This window comes from Oxyura jamaicensis, chromosome Z (genome assembly GCF_011077185.1).
Source record: "Oxyura jamaicensis isolate SHBP4307 breed ruddy duck chromosome Z, BPBGC_Ojam_1.0, whole genome shotgun sequence".
NCBI classification, from domain to species: Eukaryota; Metazoa; Chordata; class Aves; order Anseriformes; family Anatidae; genus Oxyura; species Oxyura jamaicensis.
The window spans coordinates 38,199,230-38,205,229 of NC_048926.1; positions in this window are offsets into that span (position 1 = coordinate 38,199,230).

The window sequence follows — 6,000 nt, forward strand, 5'->3', positions numbered from 1 at the left end:
ATCTGCATATGTTTTTATATTTGGTAAGAAGTTCAATAGATTTACTGTCCCACCAAAAAAAAATTTAAGGCCAATTCAACCTGTTTTCCAGTAGATTTTTGTCATACAGCTGGAAGTGATGCTGGAAATGCTGCCAAAATTATGTTTATCACTCTTGTTTTATGACTGGTTTGCAGAATCTTCAATTAGTTAAATGTTAACAAGTCAGGCTGAAGATTTCTTTAGTAAGAAATCATATTTTCTTCTGGATGATCTGTCACAAGAGAAATAGGTAGTGCCACTCAGGTTAAAAACAGACTGTCAGCTCTTGAAAGAACAGTAGGACTTCCATCTTTAAGATTTGGACAAGAAAGGATTTAGACAGTGGGATACCATTTGTAACTGAGAGTCATGTTTTCAGATTCATGGGGAAAGCATGCTTTCACATACACTGAAAGCAGAACATATAAAAAAATCTCAGTTTGATGATAGTTATTAGAGACTTGGCAGCTGAGCCACCAGTACTGAATGTAACTGGCATCCTGGGGAAAAAATGATAACGTGACCGTATAATTAAGGCACACACACGAGGGATGAATTAAGAGTGCATATCCGTTTTTAATTCTGACACTTCTTAACTTTTCTGTGCCTTACTCTGCAGTCTTAATTTTCCTTTATGTGGTTGTGCCTGTAATTAATAAATATGCTTAATGAGTCCAAGGCTGGCGTCCTTCCCTTAGCAGTTGTCAGAAGAGCTCCCTGACTTTCTATTTGCCACCTATCACTTCTGTTTGTACTAAGCAATTATGTAACAAAAAATGTCTTAACATAGTTAAGGCTTGCTTTTACCTTTGATAACTACAGCATTTACCTTAGTTTCTATAGCAGTAATACAGAACTATTGGGAAGCACTTTATGTTTAGAGAGCACTTTTTCACTTTGTCTCAAAAAGGCACTGGAAAACTTCTCTAAAGACTGAGGAAAGAAAAGAATTTGAATTATTCTGTAGTTTGCACAGCACTATCTCATCCAACATAAATGATTTTCTCAAAAATATAGAGACTCAATTTCAACACCTTCACTGAAATTTGGACGCATTTCTAGAATAGATTCTTCTGCAGCTTAAGAACATAAGAACGTAACACCTGGAAGCGGTTGCTTGCTTTGTCGTCCCTCCCCCCCCACTTTTTTTTTTTTTTTTTTGGTTTGTGTGTGTGTGTTATAAATCTTAAGGGCTTTTTGCCATCTGTTTAAAAAATATCTTGAGTGTATTCAGAATTATTTCTGTGATCTTCTGTTTTAGAATAGTGATCTTTCTCATTCATTCTATTCTTCAGCCAATATCAAGCCATGGCAGAGCATCTATGAATTTGCAAGCAATATTATGTGCCTCCACTAAGTAAGAAATAAACACACAGCATTATAGGCAAGTGTGTACAATACCATCCTTCAAAAAAATTTACCATCTTTAGAGAAAAAAGTGAAAATAACACAATATGTATTTAGTATTTGGGCATACTCACTTTTTTATTTTTTATTTTTGAATAGAAAATGGATGCGGTTTCTCATCATGGTGGGAAAGAGCTTATCGTGGAGAAGAAATACTGTCCATTATTAAAATAAAGCATGTAACTGACAACATTTATTTCACCTATATTATAGTATACTGTTATACAAGAGGGACATATAACTACTGGATTGAGTTCAAAGGAGCGCTATGTAGATGATTAGAAGACAGGAGCACCAGTTGTATGAGGACAGGCTGAAACAACTGGGATTGTTTAGCCTGGAAAAGAGAAGACTAACCTCATTAATGTATATAAATATCTGAGGGAAGGGTGTTGAGAGGATGAAGCTGGTCTCTTTTCAGTTGTGCCCAGCAACAGGATGAGAGGCAACATGCACAAACTGAAGCACAGGAGATTCCAGCTCAATATGAGAGGGTGACAGAGCACTGGAACACATTGCCCAGAGAGGTTGTGGAGTCTCCTTCTCTGGAGATATTCAAAACCCACCTGGATGTCATCCTGTACAATGTGCTCTAGGCGATCTTGCTCAGCAGGGTGGTTGGATTAGATGATCTTCAGAGGTCCCTTCCAACCTCAGCCATTCTGTGATTATGTGATATAGAAAGTTAGTTGATTTTTTTTTTTTTTTTTTTTTAATTGCCTTAGCTTTGTTGTTGAGGATACAATACTGAAATTGTGCCACTCATGAAAACTGACACTCATCTTTAAAGGTATTGTTACAGAACCATCTCCTATATAATCAGTGTTTTAAATTTATAATCAATATTATTAAAGCATTTACAAGACTTTAAAATGATCCTTAAAGAAGAATCAGAGAAAACCTCCACTACATTGGGCTGAAATAATGATTAATGTCAAAAAATGAAACTCCAGGATGGACCTATAAATTTCAGACTTTGATATGCACATCTACACTTGTGGAGAGATATGACCATACATTCAAATTACTCCTTTATTCACAATATGTTTTCAATTATGGCTTTCAACAAGCATTTTCCTCATTCAGTCTGAAATAACTGAAAGGATGGCACCGTTTCAGTACCCTTGCAAACATAAAATATAGTGCCTAGTAATTCCCTCGTGTAAGGAGAGGCAGGCTAGAGTTATTTGATTTTGCAAGGTGCAAACTAATCAAAGAACACCCTAACTCCTTGCAAATGTACTGTGTGGAACTCCCTTTGCTTGATGGGAATTAAAGACATTTGTATCACGTCTCCAACTGCTCAAATACCTTGACTTTACTAGTTAATATTTTCTAGTCCACAGACTCTTCAAAATGGAAAAGCTGTCGGTTTGCTTTAGCAAGATCCAAGCTGATTTTATCTCTTATAGTTAGAAATCCTTGTTACTGTTATCAGGGAAATTTGGAATTTCAAGTATGACAGAAGAAGCCGTGGAAAATGATTTAAAGTGAATTTATTACTTAGTTTAAAAGGGAGTTATAAATTTCTGTAAGAAGATTAATACTCTCCTCATTAACTTTCTGGTTGTGATTTCAAAGACCATGAGCTCTGTCTCATTGAGAATACAAGCAGTCAAATTTAAGAGAAAAAAAAAAATATCTCAAAATACTGCATGGGGTTAATAAAACCTATTATGACATTTTGGACTGGATTGGGGTTGGGGGAAAGATGTGGAATTCATAACAGATTAATTCTGTAGCACAGATAACCACTTCCCAATTTAACATCTCAATTAAGTTGCACTGTATGTGGTTAGAGTTTGTGAATACCGATGATGAGATCTGATTAACTTTAGCCTAGCTGCAGTGCAACATTGTGTTAGATATGAGATTCAAAACAGAAATACCCTTAGAACTCAAGGTTTTATTTTCAGAATATGCTGTCCCTTTATCCCCAATTTTTGATTACTAATACTATCACAGTTTTGAAATTTCTAATGAAAGGTCTATGTGACTGGAAGGCATGTTAATGGAAGAGCTCACATTGAAGTCAGCCATTTTAAAATGGGAAATGGGCATATGTTTCTCTAAAATGAATTGGGTTACAAACACTTTCAGATGACGGATTTGTCTACAAAAGTGTTTGACATCAATTGCTGAATATACTTATGGCATCCTGTGGCCGAGAGGCATGACTTACTATGATGATCATCTGTCTAGCAAGCTCTGGCAGTTACAAGTTGACAATGGCATCATACAAGTAAAACAATCTGCTAATACAGACTCTTTGTTACACTGGTAGAATAACTTGATAATGTGCAGATAGCATCTGATCCTCTACAGTCAGTTATAGTCCTGCCTTTGAAGAAAGCTTTAACAGGGAATGCACTGAACTCCTATATAACCAATGATAAGAACAGGAAAAAAAATATGGAGAACTTTAATGAAAAGCATATAAAATAAAACCAAAATGAGATTAATGCTTTTTGACAGTTTATGATATCTTAACTGGTGTTAAATACCTCCAGATAGTCTTTTGCATGAGTTACACTTTTTTTTTTTTTTTTTTTTTTTTTTCTCTATTTATCTTTTTATTCAATTTACTTACATTGAGCTCTGAACAATTTAAATTCTCTGACGTTCTCCCTTCCCAGGTTTTTATTATAGGAACCTATTATAAAGTTATATATTGCTCCATTCTCATAGAGATGAGAATCTCATAGAGATGAGAATTCAGTTTAAGTATTATCCAATGTTAGGTTTACTTGGCTACATGCAAACCATTGCCACCTCACTCTTCTTTGAGTCAACTTAGACTCAATGGGTGACTCCCATTTGGAGACTCTGTAAGAACACAGGTATATGAAGAGACCTGAGCATATCTGTGTGTTTATATATCAAAATGAAATGTCCTTTAAGAGACTTGTGAGTGAGGGATAGGCAGCTAATGAAAAATGGTTACAGTGAAAGACTAAGGCCATTTCTCATTCATGATCACCTACTCCCATTGAATTCAGTAGGAGGCTTTTCAAATGGGAAGCTGTAGGCACGTAGCTAAGTGAGTTGAGCAAGGTGATACAGAAAATACATGGCATGTCAGAGTGTCTCCCTACCTGTGGGTTAAAGTTTTCCAAACACAGTACCATGCTTCCTCTATGTCATCTTGGTTTTCCCGAATCAGCAAGAGGCTATCCGCGAAGTGACACTGATGAAATCAATGGAGTTCCACAGACATGAAATTATAAAGAAACTAATTGTAGGAGATGGTAAAGTCACATATTTTCTTTCTTCCTCCCTACATGTGAAGCAATAAAGCAACAATGTGGGTTATTATAACTGTTGTACATGAAATCCTGTATATTACTACCATTAGCAAAATATGGGTGTCTTAAAATAATTAAATTTCAATAATGAAAACACCATTACCACCAAAAGCAAAAAGCAAAAACAAACAAGCAAAAGTCTCACCCATGCAAACAAAGGCTGCAATATTTTTTTTACACTAATTTTAAGTAAAAACTGTAGTTAGAGTAGCATGTCTAACCTCACATCTCCATTTGTGTCCGTATTGCAAACATTGTTAAAGTCAGGCTACATATAAAAATGAGAGGTGTCAGCTACCTCAGGTGACAATTTTAATGATATAAAAATATCATACAGAACATCATATTTCAATCATATCAAACAGAAAGTAATTATAAAAATTAATGAAGATTATTTTAAATAGGAGTTGAGGGTAACAGCATGGTCCTACTAAAATCATCTGGTGATTTGCCCTGGGTAAAAAGCTCATGTTTTCCACTGTGAAGGCACATCAAATATATGGGACAGACAACATAGGCCATCACAAATGTCAGGACTATCATAGAATCATAGAATAATTAAGGTTGGAAAAGACATCCAAGATCATCTGGTCCAACCATCCCCCTATCACCAATACCGCCCACTAAATCATGTCCTAAGCAACAGGTCCAAACTTTCCTTAAACACCCCCAGGGATGGTGACTTCACCACCTCCCTGGGCAATCTATTCCAATGCCTAACTACTCTTTCTGGAAAAAAAAGTCTCCTAATTTACATCTCAAACCCACTCCGGTGCAACTTGAGGCCATTTCCTCTAGTCCTATAGATAGTCCTCTAGTCCTAGATAACTAGTCCTATTGTTAGGTATCTATGAAAATAGGTTCAACCCCAGCTCCCCACAACTTCCTGTCAGGTAGTTGAAGAGAAGAATAAGGTCTCCCCTGAGCCTTCTCTTCTCCAGAATAAACAACCCCTGTTCCATCAGCCACTCCTCATAAGACTTATGTTCCAGGCCTTAACCAGCTTCATAGCCCTTCTCTGGACCTGCTCCAGGGCCTCAATGTCTTTCTTCCTGTGAGTGACCCAAAACTGTACACAGTACTCGAGGTGCAGCCACTTCAGAGCAGAGTACAGGGGGACCACCAACTCCCTGGTCCTGCTGGCTACACTATTCCTGATACAAGCCAGGATGCTGTTAGCCTTCTTGGTCACCTGAGCACACTGCTGGCTCATGTTCATGTGAGCATTAAACAACACCCCTAGATCCTTTTCTTCTGCACAGCTTTC